Source organism: Lynx canadensis, chromosome F1, assembly GCF_007474595.2.
Source record: "Lynx canadensis isolate LIC74 chromosome F1, mLynCan4.pri.v2, whole genome shotgun sequence".
Classification (NCBI taxonomy): Eukaryota; Metazoa; Chordata; class Mammalia; order Carnivora; family Felidae; genus Lynx; species Lynx canadensis.
The window spans coordinates 5,827,151-5,849,916 of NC_044319.2; the positions used below are offsets into that span (position 1 = coordinate 5,827,151).

General features: G+C 41.6%; 1 non-coding gene across 1 annotated transcript; it reads right to left on the reverse strand.

The window, feature by feature from the left end:
• Positions 1 to 568: 568 nt before the first annotated feature.
• LOC115505797 lies at positions 569 to 672 on the reverse strand. Its single transcript, XR_003966151.1, has one exon. It is a non-coding gene; the product is annotated as a U6 spliceosomal RNA (small nuclear RNA).
• Between the last annotated feature and the right edge of the window lie 22,094 nt (positions 673 to 22,766).

Consider the following 22,766-nt stretch of genomic DNA (forward strand, 5'->3'; position numbering starts at 1 on the left):
CACTTGCTATCAGTCCAAAGGTAACTTTTGGAAGTTTGAGGAAAAAAACTGTCACATTATTTCTAATTCGGTAAAAATTAAATCCTCATCATTTCCCCCTTACAATAACACACACAATAGAAGTAAAATATAGAATCAAATATCTCCCTAAGGTGAAACAATAAGAATTTGGAGTTCAAGTTAGGAAATGCTGATTATTCTCTTTTTCTAATCAAAAATAGCATTTGAAAAAGATTTTAATGTTTATTTATTTTTGAGAGCGAGAGAGAAGAATTTGGAGTTCAAGTTAGGAAATACCTATTATTCTCTTTTTCTAATCAAGAATAACATTTAAAAATTTTTTAAATGTTTATTTATTTATTTTTGAGAGAAAGAGAGAGTACATGAGGGGGAGGGACAGAGAGAGAGAGAGAGGGAGACACGGAATTTGAAGCAGGCTCCAGGCCCTGAGCTGTCAGCGTAGAGCCGGCCTTGGAGCTCAAACTCACGAACTACGAGATCATGACCTGAGCCAAAGTCGGATGCTCAACCGACTGAGCCACCCAGGTGCCCCCAAAATAACCTTTTTTTTTTTATGAAACTCTTCACGAATTTGAGTGTCCTCCTTGCCCAAGGACCATGCTAATCTCTGTACCATTCCGATTTTAGTATATGTGCTGCTGAAGCCAGCACCAAAATAACATTTTTGATACAAGTTTTACTTTGCCTTTGTACATAGGCATAATGATATTTTACCTTTAAATGACCCAAAGCTCCAGTGCTAAATTATGTTTTCCTTCAAGGAGGATATAATTTCATATTCAACCAGCACAGCAATTTCAGGCTTACCAATTAAGTCTGTAGAAGGAATTATCATCCTTCTAGTTATGATCCTTCGTGCCTAGCAGGAACTGCGGAATCAAACAAAGTCCCATATAAAGGTTAGGGAGGCAATCCAGCAAAGTGAAGGAAACTGGATGTGAAATTTTGAAAGCACCATTCATACTTGCTGTGTTTCGCATTAGTAACTAGTCTTCCTGCTTGGAGACGAGATATTTCCCAACTTGCACTTTGCACTGGTTAAAATCTGGAGCGTCATTTTGCCTCTTAATCTTGGTTGGTGCTGACACCCAGTTTGCTCTTTTATAGCTGGCTCTGACCAACAATAAAAGTAACCATTTGTAAAGTCAAATAACAGGAGTAGTTCTTAGGGAGACCAGCAGCCAGACTGATTCACCAAGCTGGCCCCCTTCCCAGGAATAAAGAAAATGCGAGGTAGCTGTCGTAGCGGTTATCCTGGGTGACACTCAGGATTCCCAACCGCATGGCTGGTCAGGCGAGTTAAAGAATGTCTGGGACTAGAGCAATAATGGAGGTGACCGCGCTGCGGCAAGCCCTGAATTAAGTTGGTACATTCAAAGTTGCCATAGAAACCCTCCCTGAATGTCCTCCCTTCTGCAGAACTGAGCTGATGTTTAAATGTTAATATGCCTTCTTACATTTCGTGATATGTGAAATAGAAAGCAGATGAACACGGAAGAAAGAAAACATACTCGGAGGTCTGGAATACTTGAGAACTGAATACTTTTCCCATCCTAAGTTATCCTTTTAAACCAGTGCCTAAAGGAGGGGTGGTGTGGGTAGCAGCGGCTGGGAGCTGTTCAGGGCAGTCTTTATGCCTCTAGGTCCAATGCCGCGCTCTGAAAGGCACCGCTGAAATTCAGCTAACCCAGCTTGCACTTGCAGCCAGATGACGAGCAAAGTGGCCTTTCAATAGCAAACCTCCAGGAGGAAATGCCAGTTCGCACTCGTGAGAAGTTTCAGTCACTGTACATCCACATTCAATTTTCACCGCTCACTGTCCACGAGAAAACATTTGGAGGCTCTTTAAAGCCGGTTACATGATCAATTAATCTATAGTATGTTTTAAATAAATATTTCTGGTAAATGTAACAAAAACCGGCATTTGTATGGCTTGCACCTAAATTATCATCATCATTGCGAAGCAGATGCGGAACGCAGAGACGAGGCAAACAATCAGGACTGTAATTTGCTCAGTAACATTGTTTTAGATCTAATTAGTGCTTATGCAGATCCTTTACAAAAATGTGAAAACTGCACCAGGATGTAATTGTTTAATGAATTTAGTGCAAAGCGCATCTGCATAAATTCCATTTTAGCTGGAAAAACTAAGTTCAACTGCTATTTGCTCCAGAGCCAAAACATTGTGAATCGTGCCCACAGTGCCTTAGCCCTGCTTTGCTGGCTTGGGTATTTCAAATAAATACTACAAAGTTAAAGCCTCCAGCTGCAGACCAACCCATCTGTAGATGTTTGTTATATTTGGCAGTATTGTAGAATGATTGTGCCTTCCTGCTGGAAGAAAAAAAAAAAAAAAGAAGGGGGGGAACAAGGTTCTGTCAGCAAAAAAAAAGTAAAAGTTTGGAATATGCATCACCCAACAAAAGTGGAGTTTTGAATGGGAGTCTAGTTTATGTAGCAGTGAATTTTAAGCACCTGTTAGCATGGAGCCCACCATGTAAACCCAATAATATCCTTCTTCTCTGTTCTCCCCCACATTTAATTTCTGACAAAACCACGGAAATTTGAATTGGACATGTGTTTGAATGCAATGAAATTTGAGCTTTTTCTTTAGATTTCAGGGAGGGCTCTAGTCACTTCTTTGTGATGGGTGTTTAAAGATCAATATTCGTAACTTGTATGCGAAGAGAGGAGTTCGCCACGGATGTTTACGTGATTGGCTGGAAAGTGTTTGGTTTTTGTTTCTGTTTTTCTGGTTTGCCTTCTGCCTGTGCCCAGCACGAATGCGCTGAGCCACGTGCTCTATTAATGACTCCCGTGTGCACTGGGCTGGTGTGCGGCCCGATGGAGATGTGTCGGGCCCGCTCTGGAGGAACTTTGTAAGATGACTGCAAATATCATTTGTCATCATTCAGCTGAACGCTCCAGTTTAGGCTGAAACACCCCGAGAAGCATGCAGTCGATGTTCGGATTGAACCAGAAGCGTGTGCGGCTCCTCCTGGTTCTCTGTTGAGGGCCCAGTCTCAGGATGTCCTGGGTGAAGGTTCCCGGGAGGCAGACTGGGAGGCAGGGCGGTGCTCGCAGGAAGTTTAAGGGGGTGGGTGGGGACAACAGTAGAGGGATGGGGGTGCCCTAGGCCCGCCCGTGAGGGAGACAAGGGCACCAGGACTGGGCACCCGCGTGGTGTCACAAGGCCTCAGCCAACCACGAGGACCTGCAGAGCTGGAGGGAAGTGGGGCAAAGGCTCCAGGCCTTTGCACCCCCACATCAGGTGGGCATCAGATATAGGGGACCCCGGGGCGGGGCCTCGGCCTTGGGCCGCTGGTCTGCAGCGGGCGCTCCTGGGGGCTGGGGAAAGAGCACCTGGGCCCGATGGGGGATCCTGGCCGGGCCTCCACCACAGCACCTGCAGTCCCGTCCTGCACACTCGGGTCCGTTACGTTGTGCAACTTCACACCGCCAGGAACGCGGCTAGGATTCTCCTCCGTCTCTTTTCCTGGAGAAACCGCAAGAGGAAGGGTAGTGGGATGAACGACCGCCCGGTGGCTGCAGGTGGTCTCGACCGCAACTGCTTCTCACCTCCTCCCGCCCCCTCCGCCCATTCCACATTCACACACTGCTTAGTTGGTGGGGTGACCCGGAGTCTCATCCCTCAGCTCCCGGCCACCCTGCGCTTCTCAGGCTTTAACTGCTGCGCGTGTCCATCATCAGAATCTGCCCTGGGAGCGCCAACAGACATCAGCACAGATCCCCTGGAGGCCAGCAAATTCTCCCCAGCCCCACTGTATGACTGCAGCCCTCCCTGCCCTCCTGATGATCCATTACTTCCTCCAGGGTGGCGACTCCTTCCTCCAGCTTTGGTGAACCCAGACACAGCCTCAAACCCTGACGTTGATGCACTAGTGGTTCCAGCCCTTGGGTGGCCAATTGTAAGGGCTCGTTCGCATCCACTGGTGAGGCATTTTGTATTTGGGTGGGCAGGTGCCTCCCCCGTGGTAGGTGTTCTTTGGCGGGCATTTAAAAGGTGAGGCAAAGGTCTTCACTGGTTGTGCCTACTCCCATAGTTATAGCCATGTGCCTCTTCCCCAGAGTCATTGACTCTGATATTTCCAGTTTGCCGCTTCCTGGTTCCCTCGCGTTTGCTCATGAGTTTCTGCACATGCCACTTCTTTTTCCTCAAAAGTAGGTGATCAGATGCAGAGTCCAAAGATCCTCAGTGGAGGAGGACTTCCCCTTACCTCTTTCAAGGCCACTCCTGGGAGGGGCTCTAATACAGTCACTGTATTATAAGGTATAATTGTATAATGTATAATTACCCCCACAAGCTAATCTAATTCTTGCATAAGCTAAGCTTGAACCTTTTCTTCCTTAGTTGATCAATAAGGGATCTTGTGAGGATATAAGTGATCATAACAGATGAAAGCTGAGGAGGAGCTGGTGGGACAGGAGTGGATGGCCACCTGCTCATGGAGCTTCCTTGTGCCCACTTTCCCTGTCCATGCTAGACAAACCATTTGTGTCTTATGATAGATCGTTCCTAGGCCTGCCTGACCTTATGACTTGGTGGGTTGGACAGAACCCAGATTATCATGGGCAGTTCTGGCCACATGGTCACTCAATGTCCCACGGTCAGGCACTCCATCTCAACCAGGCCCATCAGCATGCCAGGAGCTCTTTTTTTTCAATGGTATATCATTGTCTGCTGCAGATGGCATGGCCTTGTTCCAGAACCCTAGGGGTCTACATTGTGACTCTCCTATCGGGCTTGCCATAAACTCCACATGGCATCTTTTCCCGCCACAGATACCTCTGATAACAGAGGGTCTGCTAGTCATACGGTCCAAGAAGCAAGGCTGCTTGTATCACAACCTAGACCTGACACAGAGCTCTTTCCAGACATGGCCCCCACTCAAAGTTGACAGTCCTACATATTACTTGATAAATGTGTCAGGGTAGAATTCCAAGTGGTAAATGCGGCTTCCAGAACCCAAAGAGGTTTACCAGGTGATGTACTTCCTTCTTAGTGAAGAGAGGCGTGCAGTGCAATAACTTGTCCTTTACTAAATGTCCATAGATATGACGAGCTCTTGAATCCTCCAGAGCACATGTGCCATCAAGGTCTTCAGTTACTTGCCATGTTTTGCTCATGTGGACCTTTTAACTTGCTGCCATCAAATTAGTGGACCAACGTGATGTTCTTTAAATGCCCAGACAATCCACATTACCTTTGAATTAAATTATTGCAAGAGCATAAGAGGTTTTTTTTTTATTTTTTTAACGTTTATTTATTTTTGAGACAGAGAGAGACAGAGCATGAACAGGGGAGGGGCAGAGAGAGAGGGAGACACAGAATCTGAAACAGGCTCCAGGCTCTGAGCTGTCAGCACAGAGCCCGACGCGGGGCTCGAACTCACGGACCATGAGATCATGACCTGAGCCGAAGTCGGAGGCTTAACCGACCGAGCCACCCAGGCGCCCCAAGAGCATAAGAGTTAACAGGTGTAGGGCAAGACTGTTGAGTGTACGCTGTTGTTCACTCCATGTGAATGTAACTGTTTCTAGAACCCTCTTCTGATGGGAATGAAAAAGAATCAAGACTAGATCAAGCCACATGTCATGTACCCCAGGTTGTGTTTCTCTAACAACAACGATAACAAATCTGGAATAACAGTAGAAATTGGTCACTTGGTTGAGTTTGCAGTCGTTTACATCCTCCAGAATCTGTTGGGTTCTCACAGAGCCCACACTGATGGATCAAATGGGGTCTATGGTTACAGCCACTACTCTCCAGCTACTTTAGGTCTTTATGGGTGGCGCTAACCTCTTCTGTTCTCCCTAGGGTACAATACTGTTTTCATTTAGTATTTCGGCCAGGCACAATACTGTTTTCATTTAGTGTTTCATTTAGTGTTTCAGAGCTCCCTCTTCAGACTTCTCTATTACAGTAGTTATTGTTCCAGAAGCTCACAAACTGAAAAGAATGTGAGGTTCCGTCCATGACAAAGTATACCCATTCCGATTACACATTCAGAGACTGAGGAAATGACCATTTGATGAGTTCACTGACCCAGCGGACCCACTGTGAATCAGCCCAGGTCGGGGCCTCCATTTATTACTTGACCCCCATATGCCCTATTCTAATAGAAGGAGCATCATGATGCTTCAGATCCTCAGTTATCAATGTACACTCAGACTCCATGGCTAATAATACTGGAAATGCCAGGGTACTCCCCTTTCCCTGCTGTATGATTTTCTGAGTAAATGGCTATAGGTCTCTTTGGGGAAAGACCGAGGAAATCATCATTATATACAATTGCTGTGGTAATGCTAGGTCATTTCTCCTCAGGACCTATCTTCTTTAGTCAGTGGATCCCCAGTATAGAAACTGGACAAGGCATCATGATGTTTTATTGGGATGGCTGTCTTTGCCTCCTAATCACCCATCCTTGATTATTTTGATGTATAGATCAAACAATACCCTCATTGGGTGCCCATTTACCTTGCTCCTAGAATGTCAATTTCTGCAGATAATCTTTTCCCCTATCTGTCCTTGATGCTCACTTTAATAATTGTACTCACCTTGGGGCACCTGGGTGGCTCAGTTGGTTGTGTCTGACTTTGTCTCAGGTCATGATCTCATGGTTCATGGGTTTGAGCCCCGTGTCAGGCTCTGCACTGACACCCAGGAGCTTGGAGCCTGCTTTGCATTCCATGTCTCGCTCTCTCTCTGCCACTCCCCCACCTTGTGCTCGCTCTCTCTCTCTCTGTCTCTCTCTCTCTCTCAAAAATAAATAAATAAATAAATAAATAAATAAACTTAAAAAAAATTAATTGTACTGACCTTGATTCTGGTGGTTAAATCCACCACCTGGCCTGTATTATTTGGGGACATTGTCATCCTTGCTATTAGGGAGCCAAGTTCTGTGACATTTCCTACCATCACACTCGGTCTGCAGAGAACAGTCAATACTGAGTGTCTCCCAAAGACCCATCCATCGGTGTATTCCATGTTGCTTTTGGGGGGTGGGTAAATGACATAATCCTTTTAAAGTTTTTTATTTTAATCACCCATTGCTGATCATGACAGGGGCAGTCCTTAATTCCCATTACCTAGTTCACCCATTCCCCCCACCCAACTCCCCACTAGTTACCATCGGTTTGTTCTCTGTAGTTAAGAGTCTGGTTTTTTGCTTTTCTTTCTGTCTTTTTTCCCCCATTGCCTCTTTGTTTTGTTTCTTAAATTCCATATATGAGTAAAATCATATGGTATTTGCATTGCTCTGACTTATTCTACTTAGCCTTATATTGTCTAGTTCCATCCATGTCATTGCAAATGGTAAGATTTCATTCTTTTTTTATGGTTGAGTGATATTTTATTGTTTATGTACACCACGTCTTTATCCATCCATCAATGAGTGGATACTTGGGGTGCTTCCATATCTTGGCTACTATAAATAATGCTTCAATAAACATAGGGGTGCAGGTATGTCTTTGAATTAGTGTTCTTGTGTTCTTTGGGCAAATACCCAATGGTGCAATTACTGGATGATAGTAGGATGGCTCTACTTTTTGAGGAACCTTCATACTGCTTCCACAGTGGCTGCACCATTTTGCATTCCTACCAAAAGTGCACAATTCCTTTTTCTCTGCATCCTCACCAATACCAGTTGTTTCTTGGGTTTTTTACTTTAGCCATTCTTAGAGGTATGGGGTGATATCTCATTTAGTTTTGATTTGCATTTACCTGATAAGTGATAATGAGCATCTTTTCATATATCTGTTAGCCATGTGGATGTCTTCTTTAGAGAAATGTGTGTTTATACCTTGCACCCATTTTTAAATTGGATTATTTGTTTTCTGAGTGTTGAGTTTTATAAGTTCTTTATATATTTTGGATACTAACCCTTTAAGGAGTATATAATTTGCAAACATCTTCTCCCTTTGCCTCTTAGTTTTGTTGATGTTTCCTTCGCTATACACAAGTTTTTATTTGTGTATATATAACTAGTCCCAATAGTTTATTTTCACTTTTGCTTCCCTTGCCTTAGTTTTTGTGGCTAGTGTTAGAGAAATTACTGCTGGTGCTGTCTTCTAGGATTTTTATGATTTCAGGTCTCACATTTAGATCTTTATTCCATCTTGAGTTTATTTTCGTGTATGGTGTAATAAAATGGTCTAGTTTCATGCTTTTGCATGTAGCTGATCAGTTTTCCCAGCACCACTGTTGAAGAGAATGTCTTTTTCCCATTGGATATTCTTTCCTGCTTTGTTAAAGATTACAAAGCAGGAAATCTTTGTAAAAAACTTTCATGAAAGTTTGAGTTTATTTCTGGATTTCTTAGTCTGCTACCTTGATCTATGTGTCTACTTTTGTTCTAGTACCACAATGTTTTGATCACTACAGCCTCATGATATAACTTGAAGTCCAGAATTGTGATAGCACCAGCTTTGATTTTCTTTTTCAAGATTGCTCTGGCTATTAGGAATCTTTCGTGCCTCCATACAAATTTTAGGATTATTTGTTTTAGTTCTGTGGGAAATGCTGTTGGTACTTTGATAGGGATTGCATTAAATGTGTATATTACTTTGGGTAGCAATAGACATTTTAACAATATTTATTCTTTTTTTTTTTTTTCAACGTTTATTTATTTTTGGGACAGAGAGAGACAGAGCATGAACGGGGGAGGGGCAGAGAGAGAGGGAGACACAGAATCGGAAACAGGCTCCAGGCTCCGAGCCATCAGCCCAGAGCCTGACGCAGGGCTCGAACTCCCGGACCGCGAGATCGTGACCTGGCTGAAGTCGGACGCTTAACCGACTGCGCCACCCAGGCGCCCCAACAATATTTATTCTTTTAACCCGTGAGCATGGGATGTCTTTTTATTTCTTTGTGTTGTCTTCAATTTCTTTCAACAGTGTTTCTATATAGTTTCCTATAGTACAGATCTTTCACCTCTTTGGTTAGATTTATTCCTAACTATTATTTTTGGTGCAGTTGTAAATGGGATTGTTTTCTTAATTTCTCTTTCTGCTATTTCATTTTTGGTGTATAGAAATGCAACAGATCTCTGTACGTTGATTTTGTATCCTACAACTTTACTGAATTTGTTTATCAGTTCTAGCAGTTTTTGGGTGGAGTCTTTCAAGTTTTCTTTTTTTTTCCTTCGAGTTTTCTGTAGAGTACCATGTCGTCTGCAAATAGTGAAGGTTTTACTTCTTCCTTACTGATTTAGATGCTTTTTATTTCTTTTTGTTGTCTGATGTGGCTAGGACTTCCAGTACTATGTTGAATAAAAGTGGTGAGAATGGATATCCTTGTCTTGTTCCTGACTTTAGGAGAAAGGCTCTCAGTTTTTCCCCATTGAGGATGACATTAGTTGTGAATTTTTCATATATGGACTTTATTATGAGGTATGTTCTCTCTAAACCTACTTTGTTGAAGATTTTTATCATGAATGGATGTTGTACTTTGTTAAATGCTTTTCTACATCTATTGAAAGGATCATCCCTTCTCTTATTGATGTGATGTATCATGTTGATTGATTTGTGAATATTGAACTACACTTGCAACCCAGAGATAAATCCCACTTGATCATGGTAAAAAATTTTTTTATTGTATTGTTGGATTCAGTTTGCTAATATTTTGTTGAGGATTTTTGTATCTATGTTTATCAGAGATATTGGCATATAGTTCTTTTTGTGTGTGTGTGCGCGTGCGCGCGCGCGTGTGTGTGTGTGTGTGTGAGTGCACGTGCGCACATGTGTCTTTATCTGGTTTTGGTATCAAGGTAGTGCTGGCCTTACAGAATGAATTTAGAAGTTTCTCTTCCTTTTTTATTTTTTGGAATAGTTTGAGAAGAATAGGTATTAACTCTTCTTTAAATGTTTTGTAGAATTCGCCTGTGAGGCCATCTGGTCCTGGACTTTTGTTCACTAGGAGATTTTGATCACTGATTCAGTTTCATTGCTAGTAATCAGTATTGAACAGACTGAAATTTTACATTTATTTCCGCCTCAATTTTGGTAGTTTATATGTTCCTAGGAATTTATCCATTTCTTCTAGGTTATACAATTTGTTGACATATAATTTTTCATAATATTCTCTTACACTCCTATGTATTTCTGTGGTTTCAGTTATTATTTCTCTACTTTCATGTCTGATTTATCTATTATTTGATGAGTTTATTTGATGAGTCTGGCTAGAGATCTATCAATTTTGTTGATCTTTTCAAAGAACCAGCTCCTGGTTTCATCGATATCTTCTATTGCTTTGGTTTTGGGGATTATTTTGGGGGGTGCTCCTGTAGCATTTATTTCTTCTCTAATCTTTATTTTTTCCTTCCTTCTGCTGGATTTGGATTTTGCTTACTCTTTTTCTAGCTCCTGTAGGGGTACATTTAGGATCATTATTTGAGATTTTTCTTGCTGCTTGAGGTAGGCTTGTATTTCTATAAACTTCTCTTTCAGAACCACTTTTGCTGCATCCCAAAGGTTTGGGATTGTTGTGTTTTCATTTTCATTTTTGTTCATGTAATTATTCTTTCTTCTTTGATTTTCTGGTTGACTCACTCATTGTTTAGTAACATGTGTGTAACCTCCATGTATTTGTGCTCTTTCCAGATTTTTTTTTATGGTCGATTTCTAGTTTCATAGCATTGTGGTCAGAAAAGATGCATGGTATGACTTGGATCTTCTTGAATTTGTTGAGACTTGTTTTCTGATCTAACATGTGATCTATTCTGGAGAATGTTCCATGTGCACTTGAAAAAAATGTCTATTCTCCTGTTTTAGTATGGAATGTTCTGAATACACCTGGTAAGTCCATGTGGTCCCATGTGTTATTCAAAGTCATTGTTTCCTTGGGGCGCCTGGGTGGCGCAGTCGGTTGGGCGTCCGACTTCAGCCAGGTCACGATCTCACGGTCCGTGAGTTCGAGCCCCGCGTCAGGCTCTGGGCTGATGGCTCAGAGCCTGGAGCCTGTTTCTGATTCTGTGTCTCCCTCTCTCTCTGCCCCTCCCCCGTTCATGCTCTGTCTCTCTGTGTCCCAAAAAAAATAAATAAACGTTGAAAAAAAAATCAAAGTCATTGTTTCCTTGTTGATTTTCTATTTAGATGATCTCTCCATTGAAGTGGGACATTAAGTTCCCCTATTATTACTGTATTATTATCAGTTAGTTCCTTTATGTTTGTTACAGTTTTATGTATTTGAGTGCTTTATGTTGGGTGCATAAGTATTTACAATTGTATCTTTTTTGTTGGATTGCTTCCTTTATTATCATATAATGTCTTTTGTCTGTTGTTACAGTCTTTGTTTTATAGTCTGTTTTGTCTGATGTAAGTATTGCTATTCTGGCTTTCTTTTGACATCCATTTGCATAATAAATGTGTCTCCATTACCTCCCTTGCAACCTTCAGGTATTTTTAGGTCTAAAAAAGGTATCTTGTAGGCAGCATATAGATCGGTCTTTTTTTTTTTTTAATGTTTAATTTTGAGAGAGAGAGGGTACGAGCAGGGGAGGGGCAGAGAGAAAGGGAGAAACAGAATCTGAAGCAGATTCCAGGAGCTGAGCTGTCAGCACAGAGCCCAACGTGGGGCTCAAACCCATGAACTGTGAGATAATGAGAAGTTGGATACTTAACCAACTGAGCCACCCAGGTGCCCCAGATGGGTCTTGTTTTTTTTAATCTATTCTGTCATTCTCTGTTTTTTGGTTGGAGCATTTAGCCAATTTACATTCAAAGTAATTATTGATAGGTACATATTTATTGCCATTTTAATACTTATTTTGTTGTTGTTTCTGAAGATTTTCTCTGATCCTTTCTTGTCTTTCTCTCTTTCATCATTTGCTGGTTTTCTTTAGTGATATATTTGGATTTCTTTCTCTTTATTCTTTATTATTCATAGTTTTGATTTGTTGTTACCATTAAGTTTATGTGTAACATCTTCTGCATACAGCAGTCTATATTAAGTTGATGATTGTTTAAATTTTAACCCATTCCTTACTCCTTTCCTCTCCTGTCCTATGTTTTAGGTATATGGTATCATATTTTACATTCTTCTATTTTGTGAGTTTCTTGACTGATTTTTTTTACAGAAACATTCATTTCACATTTCCTACCATCATACTGTCACATTTGGTCTTTCCTTTCCACTTAAAGAGTCCCCTTTAATATTTTTTTCAGGGCTAGTTCAGTTTTTGTTTGGGAAACTCTTTATGTCCCCTTATATTTGAATGATGGCCTTGCTGAATAGAGTTTTCTTGGATTTTTCACATTCAGTACTTTGAATATATCATGCCACTCCTTTCTGGTTTGGAACATTTCTGCTAAAAAATTCACTGATAACTTTATGGGGTTTCCTCTCTACATAACTATTCTTCTGTCTTGCTGTTTTTAATATTTTTCTTTACTACTATAGGATGACATTTTAATTACAATATCTCTTAGTGTGGATCTGCTTTTGTTGACGTTGTTGGGGGTTCTCTCTGCCTCCTGGATTTAGATATCTGTTTCCTACTCCAGATTAGGGAAATTTTCAGCTATTATTTCTTTTTTTTTTTAAATTTTTTTTTCAACGTTTTTATTTATTTTTGGGACAGAGAGAGACAGAGCATGAACGGGGGAGGGGCAGAGAGAGAGGGAGACACAGAATCGGAAACAGGCTCCAGGCTCTGAGCCATCAGCCCAGAGCCTGACGCGGGGCTCGAACTCACGGACCGTGAGATCGTGACCTGGCTGAAGTCGGACGCTTAACCGACTGCGCCACCCAGGCGCCCCAGCTATTATTTCTTTAAATAAATTCTCTGCCCCTTTTTCTCTCTCTTCCTCTTCTAGTACTCCTATAATACAAATGTTATTTATTACATTTGGCAGAGTCACTGAGTTTCCTAAGTCTATTTATATTTTGCATGATTCTTTATTCTCTCTCTTTTTCTTTCAGCTTGTTTACTTTCCATTACTCTGTCCTCTAGGTCATTAATTTGTTCCTCTCTTCTCCCAGCCTGCTGTTCATTCTATCAAGTGTGTTTCTTATTTTGTTTTTTGAGTCCTTTTATCTCTGCTATGTTATTCCTAATCTCTGTGTTAATGGTCTCACTGATGTCTTCCACTGTTGTGTCAGGTCCAGTGAGTGTATTTATTATTATTGTTTTAAATTCTCCATCAGGTTATGGAGAGTGTTACATAAGTGTTACTTATATCTGTTTTGCTTAGGTCTCTGGCCATGGCCTTGTCCTGTTCTTTCATTTGGAACAAATTCCTCTGTCTTCTCATTTTGTCTAAGTCTCTGTGACTGTTTCTCTGTGTTAGGAAAGTCATCTACAACTCTTGTTCTTGAGGGTAATGGCTTTATGAAGAAGAGGTCCTGTAGTGCCCTGCAGTGTAGTGTCCTTGGTTCCTGGGGCCTAGCACTTCTGGGAGTGTCTCCAATGTGTGCTATACGTGTGCTATTGTGCCTTAGCCACTTTATCCTTCAGGCTAGTCATCTGCAGAAACTCTCTTTGCCTATTGTGGGCAATGTTTTGTTCCCAGACTGAATGTAGTGCATTTTAAGTAAATGTGCTCTGGTCTACTTGTGAAATGGGACTTCCTGCCACCACCACTGGAATCTAGGCCTCATAAAACTCCCAAGTCTGGAAACAGCCTATGCAGGGGTTTGGGCCAGTCTTCTGGGGGGTGGGGTGGGGGTGGGCAGCACTGCACTGGGACTGAGGCAAGTGTGACTTGGAGGGGCAGTTCCACTGGAACATGGGTGGGTAGAGCTTAGTGTAAGAAAGGTAGGTAGTGAGTATGGGCACTGCACTTGTTCCCACAGTTGGCTCTGTGCTTATGCTGAGGACTGAGGGAGAGAAATGTTGCCTGCCAGTTCCTTGTTCCTGGAGGGGTCTCTCCATGCACGCTACTTCTCTGGGACATGCTCTAAGAAGAGCAACTAACCTGCCCATTGTGTGTCACCCAGGTGAGGGGCCCTCAGATCGCTGTTACCACACTGTATGTCTACCAACTGTTTGTCTTCTCTCCAAGAGCAGCCCAAATGTCTTCTGAGCTCTCCCTGAGCCAAGCACACTGACCTTTAAAACTTCAGGCATTAATCCTCCCACTGGTTGTGAGAACTCATGAAATTCAGACCCTCTCACTTCCCAAGCCAATTGCTATGGGGATTCATTTTTCCTGTGCACTCCCCTGTGTGTTAGTCTGTCTCTGGCCCTTCTCTGTGACTATGGCTCCCTCCCCACTGCAGTGGCCACAATCCATTTCTCTTCCAAACCACATCTCCACACTTCCTACCTTCTTTGATGTGGCCTCTTCCCTAAGTTTACTTGTGGAGTTTTGTCTTCAGGTCAATTTCTGGGGTATTTAGGGTGATTTGATAGTTAACTAGTTGTATCTATGGGACAAGGGGAGCCTTGTCTTTCTACTCTGCCACCGCCTTCCCCTCTTCTGTGTTGCTTTCAGAGGATGTCCTGGCATGCTTCAGAGTAGACTTTTATATATCCATTGATGTGGATTTGGATTATCATAAGATTTATCTCCTACTCTATAGAATGTCCCCCAAGGCACTTCAGGTAACACTGGGTTTTGGGGCTTTTCATAGTGTATCCACTCTAGCATGCCCACTTTCTAGTTCCTTTTGATCCCCTCCTCCATCATTTTCCATGGACATTCTCATGGTTTTACTTTGCTTAGTATGGCTCATCACTCTTCCCATGATTTTGAGAGCCAACCTGATGGTGTATCCCAAAATATATTCTCTCAGGGTCCTTGACAGGGTATATAATTCTGCAGCATGGGAGAACATTCCCATATCAACAAACTCCCCCTTATCCAACTGTGATTCTATTCCTCTCTATCTAACACTTTAGGGTCCAGGCTCATATATACTGTATTAGGTAGGGTTCTCCTAAGAAGTAGAATCAGTAGATATATAGACAATAATATATTTATTATAGGAATTGGTTTATGCAATTATGGAGGCTGAGGAACAAACTGGAAAACAAGGAAACTTGGCAATGTAACTCAGTCTGAGTCTGAAGAGCTGAGAACCAAGGGAGCCAATGGTGTAAGTCTGAGTCCAAAGGCCCAAGAACAGAAGGTTCAATGATGAAAGTTCTGATCTGAGTCTGAAAACCCAAGAACGAGAAGCACAAATGTCCAATGGCAGGGTAAGATCGATGTTCCAGCTCAAGCGAAGTGAGATGTGCCCTTCTTCTGTCTTTTTATTCTGTTCCAGCCCTCAAAGGATTGAATGATACCTACACACACTGGTAAGAAAAATTTTCTTTATTCAGTCTATTGATTCAAATGTTAATCTCTTCTGGAAACACTCTCACAGACACACCCAGAAATAGTGTTTCACCAGCTACCTGGGCATCTCTTAGCCCAGTCAAGCTGGCATATAAAATTAACCATCACAAGTCCACACTTTGTCAACTTGGCACCTATACATATTTCCTTAAGCCATACTTAATCTTCAAATAAAGACAATGTGAAAGTCATAATCTCACCTAAGATGATACCACTATCCTATGTACAACTGAAAATTGTTAATCCCTTCTCCAGAAGAAAGTAGTCATTGAGTGATGTTTACTCTTCTTCTGATATCCCATAACTTAAATGTTATTATTTAACATTAACAATATTTAAATATTGATATAAAATTATGTTACATGATATGGGACTAAGAGAGGAAAGAAAACAAAGATATCTACTTTATATATGTACATGTATATATATATATATATGTATATATATATTCACACACACACTAATATATTCATAACAAAATAAAAAGTAAATACTCTTCACAATTACAGTCCTCCTTTATATCACTGGTCACATTGTCATAGCTGGTATTTATAACCACCTTCTTCTACTATCCATTCTATATTCCCTTTTTCTTCAGCAAATACCTCAGCTGCTCATGGTTCTTTATTTCTTTCGGGTGGCCCAAACTTTTCTGAAGGGTCTGAACCTTATTAACCCTGTCTAGATTGTGTTGTAGTTTTTTATTAACCTTGATCATAGGACATGTAAGACTAAGAGATGCCCTAGACGATCTCCTGTATTTCCTGCATACTCTTCCTTACCTCCATTGTGGAGTAGTAGTTGAATGTTCCCTTGGTAGTCAGGCCAGCACCATAACTTCCTTCTTTGCCTGTTAATTCAAAGGTCTGAGGAGCCCATAGTGGCTGTGTAGCAGTTTTGCCATCTACTTCAGTGGAATCATTGTCATGTTTCTTGGTGGAAGCATTTCTTCCTCTGGAACTGAGACCTCTAGCCCAGCAGAGCATAAAGTCATGGGAACAGGAAGCAAAAATTTTGCTAGTGGTCACTAGAAATAATAGTGAATGATGCTATTCCTATTGCCACCCTTTGATTCCTGGACCTGTGAATCATGGATATTGGAGAAAAGCACCATATACTGAATTCTGATTCAGGGCATATACAGCTTTCTAGAAAACCTTGCCCCAGACTAGCAAGATATTACCATGTATCTGGTACTGAAACTGAATCTTTAAAAGGCTATTAAAACATTCTGTCAAGCCAGCTGCTTCAAGATGGTGGGAAGACCAGTGAATTCCATAAGTATGGGCCCATTGCCACAGTTCTTTTGCAGTGAAATCAGTTCCTTGATCAGAAGTAATGCAGTGTGGAATACTATGATAGAGGGTAAGGCATTCTGTAAGTACACAAATGGTAGTTTGGGCACAAATATTGTGTGCAGGGTAAGCAAATGTATATCTAAAATAAGAATCTACTCCAGTAAGAAGAAAACACTGGCCCTTTCATGATAGAAGCAGTTAAAATACTCAACCTGCTGGTCAACCCAGGGATTGATGTCATATTGAAGGCTCAGTATTGGCCTCTGCCGCTGATAGATTGGGCACTCAGCAGTGGTCATAGTCAGGCCAGCCTTGGTAAGTGGTAGTCTATTGTGCTGAGCCCATGCACAGCCTCCATCCCTGCTACCATGGCGGCCACTTTGTTCATGATCTTATTGAGCAATGATAGGGTAGCTAGGGAAAGAGGTTGACCAGTATCAACAGAATGGGTCAAATCATCTACTTGATTATTAAAATCCTCTTCTGCTGAGATCATCCTTTGGTGAGTATTCACATGACACACAAATATCTTCATATTTTTTCCTTTACTTCTGATCACACACAAAGCATTGCTTCTGATCAAGGGACTCACTATGGGAAGGCCACTTCCTCTGCGGTTGGGGAGACCTCTTTCACTGGCAAGGAGACTCATCAGGATTTAGAAGCTCAATGTTTCCAGCTTCATCAAGGTCCTCCCACACATTGCCACACCAACTTATAGGACCTCATTCTTTACCAACCAATGCCCTGCCTTTAACAGTAAATACACTGCAAGGCTGAGAATTCATCTTGCATGGTAATTTCAGTGGTTATGGGTGAGATCCTACATTTTATTTTTAGTAACTTGAGCCTTGCTGCTATAGGAGATAAAACTCTCCTTTAGGACACACAAGTTCTTAGGTCATCTCTGTGGTACTTGAGCTGGGCTCATCCTTTTCTTTCACTATTCTGTCCAGAAATATTAAGAAAAACCAACAGATGTCATTCCACAGTTTTCCAAAAATGTGCTAAAGGATCATATACAGAGTTACTTAGCCCCTTGTTTCTTATAAGTGGCCAATCAGGAGTATCCAATGCAAACATTTTCCATATTTTTATAAACAGATTTATTTGACATTTTTAATTAGAATAGAGATCCAATTTCAGAAACAGACTAATTCAGAAAGCTCTTCCTTAAAATTCTGTTCCTTTAAAACCACTCTTGGTACCAAAATCTGTATTAGTCAGAGTTCTCCAGAGAAATAAAATCAACAGGATATATGTACACAGATGTATATATGAGATTTATTATAGGAATTGGTTCACACAATGGTGGAGGCTCACAAATCCCACAATCTGCCATCTGCAAACTGGAGAACCAAGAACTCTGGCAATGTAATTCAGTCCGAGTCTCAAGGTCTGAGAATCAGAGGAGCCAATAGTATGAATTGGAACCCCAAATCCCGAGAAGCAGGAGCACCAAAGTCCAGGGGCAGGAGGAGATGGATGTCTCAGTTCAAGCAAAGAGAGCAAATTTGCTGTTCCTCTGCCTTTTTGTTCTATTCAAGCCCTCAACTAGCATAAGACTCATGCCCACACTGTTGCCTCTTGGGGATTTCAGTAAGAGAGAGGGGCAGAAAATGTTCAGAAATGATCACTAGACAACTGTTTGTTATTGGTTTTATTCTTTGCTACTGTCTACGTTGACAAATAAAGGGGAGAAGTAAGAGGTGGTGGGGGTTGGGGGAAACAGCAATTTTGCCCTAGTGGTTTCCTTGGGTCCACGTTTATTCACCACATTCAGCTTACACTCTTTTCCAGAAAATATATGATTTTCAATGTCTTTGTTTGTGTCTCTTGAACAAAGTACACTTTTGGATCTCAGTCTCCAACTCCTATTCTCATTCTTATTTCTTGCCTTTTCTTGGTTTTAGGAGAGATGGAACCTGATTTCTGTCAATACTTGTCTTCACTTGGATACGTAAAAACATTGCCTGTTTTAAGGATTTCCTCCCACCTCACATCTGAAGAAAGACTGTGGGACCCCATTTGCTGGTAGTAATTATTTACAAATAATTATTGCAGAACCTATTAAAAACCATGTCACTACAAGCAGAAAATCTAACATCTTAACTTAAGAACACTTGCACCATTTGGAGAAGCTGAAATGGGCAGGACGTAGTAAGATAACGGGATTGAGGCATTGGAGAGATGTTCAGGGATTCTGGTGGAAGGAGCAATATGCACACATCATCTACGTTTTTCTGATGAAAAGCAGGGGGGACATATTTTTGCCCTCTCAGAGCTTATCAGGAAACACTGCAAGTTAAGCGCCTCCAATCTAGCCCAATGCAGGGAACAGAGCCAAGCAGTTTTCCCTGGTCAGTTTGAGAGATGAGTAGTGATAAAGAATGGTAAAGCCAGCCAGCAGCTACTAAAAAGAGAAGAGAAAAGTAAGTGCCTGTCACTTAACATAGAATCTTTAAGGATTAACCTTCAAAATGACTCAGAGAAATAGACACACAAAGAGGATGGAGTTTAATAGGGAGCAGAGTGGTATATTCAAGCTGGGGAAATAGATTTCACACAGTCCAGCTAGGAAGGTCATTGGCTTTGCTTTTGCTTGTAAAGAAGCATGGCCAGTTGATACTAACCTTGACCATCTGCCTTAGTGTTTGTCAAGTTCCTCCATTCTATCACCCACTTTCCCCTCTGTCCCACCCCCCGTCAACCCTCAGTTTGTTCTCAGTATCTAAGGGGAAAGTGGGTGATGGGCATTGAGAAGGCATCTGTTGGGATGAGCACTGGGTGTTGTATGGAAACCAATTTGACAGTAGATTATATTTTATAAAAAAAGAGAAATACTTCTCAAAACAAAATATAATTCCTAAAAAAAAAAGTTCTTCCACTCTAGATTTACTTTCTCCCCCTTTCCACAATGAGCAGCCTACACTTAAGGAGTGGAGAGTTACACTCACCCTCCTTGAAGGTAGAGCAGTTACACTGATTATTTAGAATTCCTCCACACAAGAGGTCTGTCTTGGTAACCTTATTTATTTATTCATTCATTTATTTATTTAATAATTGATTTATATAAGTATGGACTCATGGATATTTATTTTATACTTTGTGTTATGATCCAATACTACTCTATTTTTTTGCTCAGATCCTTTCAACTTTGGCCGTTGGAGGAGATAGCATGCTTTTTTCTTTTAATGTTTATGTTTGAGAGAAAGAGATACAGAGCATCAGCAGGGGAGAAACAGAGAGACAGGGAGACACAGAATCTGAAATAGGCTCCAGGCTCCAAGCTGTCAGCACAGAACCCGATGGGAGGCTTGAACTCACGAACCGTGAGATCATGACCTGAGCCGAAGTTGGACACTTAACCAACTGAGCCACCCAGGTGCCCTGGAGATAGCATGTTTTTTAAAGCTGTATTCAGTTGGGTTTTCCATTTTGTTTTCTTTTGTTTGTAACCAAAAAATCCTAATTGATATGTCTTTCCAAAAGATCTTGCTAGAGCACAAGCTAACAATGAGTTAGCTGTGTAGTGCTTTTGAAAATTTTAGCAAGGTATGTACAAACAGGCACTTTGCCTGAAAAACTTCACATTTACCCTTCCTTTTGTATTGCTTGGCCGGTTCTAATTAGAAAAAAAATCAACAAATCATCCTACTTAGGAAATGAATACTGGTACTTGACCTCCTCCTACCTGGCTGGGTGGCTCATAATCACAGCGATCAGATTAACCAGACCAAAAATTGGGTCACTACAGTCAACCGTATGTATGGATCCCATTGGTAATAAATTACTTTTGCTAAAAAGAGTGGAATCACAGGGAAAAAGATACAGTTCACTGAAAGTACATGTCAGCTAATAGTCTATTTTAATATTTGCCGTGAGAATTTCTTTGGAGAGCCTCATGGGTCTGACCCCAGCATCAGGCAAGTCTCTGGCCTTTCTGCCAGGAGTTTCCTGATCTAGGAAAAGGCAATGACATGTCTCAGTACTGAGTCACAGGGTTGGTTTGTAAAGATAAAAATGAAATAACTGTGAAAATGTTCTTAAAAATTTAAGTACTGTATAAATCTGAGGTGTAATTATTGCAGTAAAGTTAATTCCCAATTATCCAAATTTGTGGACTGAGAAGGGTGTTGATATAATTGGGTACCTACCACTTCTTCAGTCCTTTGTTGCACAGCAAATCTCAGATCCACAGTGTTTGAACAGATAAAATCAAGTAAATGAACCTCCAAGGTAAGAAGGGGAAAACAAGTCACAAAATGACAGTGGTATGTGTGTATGTGGGTATGTATGGCTGTGTAGTTGTGCATGTGTGTGTATCTGTGTGTGAATGTGTATGTGCATACATGTGTATCTGTGTGAGTCTGTGTGTGGATGTGTGTGTGCACACACATGTATCTGTGTGAGTCTGTGTGTGGATATGTGTGCATGTACACATATCTGTGTGAGTCCGTGTGTGGATATGTGTGCCTGTGTGCATATCTGTGTGAGTCCATGTGTGGGTGTGTGTGTGCACATGCATGTATCTGTGTGTCTGTGTGTGGATGTGTGTGCATAAGCACATATCTGTGTAAGTCTGTGTGTGTGCATATGCATGTATCTGTGTGAGTCCATGTGTGGATGTGTGTGCATATCTGTGTGAGTCTGTGTGTAGATGTGTGTGTGTGTGTGTGCATGCGTGTATCTGTGTGAGTCCGTGTGTGGATGTGTATGCATGTGTGCACATTTGCATGAGTCCGTGTGTGGACTAGATGTGTGGATATGTGTGTGGGCACGCACATATCTATGTGAGTCCATGTGTGGATGTGTGTGTATAGGGAGGAGCCCATATGCAGCCTTGCCTGGTGTGGACTGGCAGGGGAGGTGCTAGACTAACAGTGGATAAGGGAAGGGATACAAGTGATAAAAAAGAAGTGCACAGGTGGTTAATAAAATTCTCCAGCATCAAGGAGCACAGCCTTCTCTTCCCTCCCCAACCACATCCGAAATCACTGTTCAGTCTGGTGGCAAGGGCAAAGCCAAGAAGAACTCACTCTCAGGAAGAACTCTGGTTGCAACTCCTGAAACGACCTTTAGGGAGAAGGTCTCTCCCTCACAGGATTTTGCCAAGTTACTGCAAAACTCGGTGCCAAGGATGAAGAGGGTGGGGAAGGGGCGAGGTCAGTTTGGCATAATCAGATTATGATGGGAGCAAGTTTGGTTCAAGCACGAAAAAAAGAATTTCTAGTGGTCTATGGGACATTTCCAGGCTTTGGGGAGGTGTTATTATAAATCTTCTAAATAACTGGCTATTTCTAAAATTGGAACATTTCACATAAAACCCACTTCTGGCTTCTCATGAAGGGTGTGAGATCTGGCAAATCTGGTACTGAATTCTCTCCTGGGGACTCAGCTGGGGCTGAATGGTGGCAGCCTTTTCCTTTAGCCAGAGAGTCTGGTTTCCCAGAGTCCCCATACACCCTTCTATTGTCCCCAACCTATTCACTTCTTTCAAATGGGTGAATTTAAATGGGTATTTTAAAATACCTGTGTGTGTGACCTTGGTTAGCATTTTAAGCTTCCAACCCTGTTCTTTGCAGGAGGGGAAGATGCCATGAGGAGGAGTAATCAGCTCAAAGGCTAAAGAAAGGGAAACAGAAGTCTTTTCAAAGATAAAATCCTTTGGACGAATAATATGAATTCCGTATTGGAAAATACTCCTGACTAACAATTTCTGAGAATAAATTGGGGCGAATCCAGCAGCTACCTCCCTGTGGTGCTTAAATGTGGCTAACACAGAGAATGAACTAGATGTGCTTTGTCATGAAGGATTTCATAAAGCACTCATTTACAAAATTTCACTAGGGCTCAGGACTCAGAGAAACCTTAAAACAATTCCCCCTAGTTTGGGATATTATAAACAGTATGGAGGTTCCTCAAAAAGTTAAATATAGAGCTACCCTATGACCCAGCAATTGCACTACTAGGATTTATCCAAAGGATACTAAAATGCTGATTCAAAGGGGCCCATGCACCTCAAATGTTTATACCGGCACTATTGACAGCAGCCAAATTATGGAAAGACCCCGAACGTCCATCGACTGATGAATGGATAAAGAAGATGTGGTATATATACACAATGAAATATTACTTGGTGAT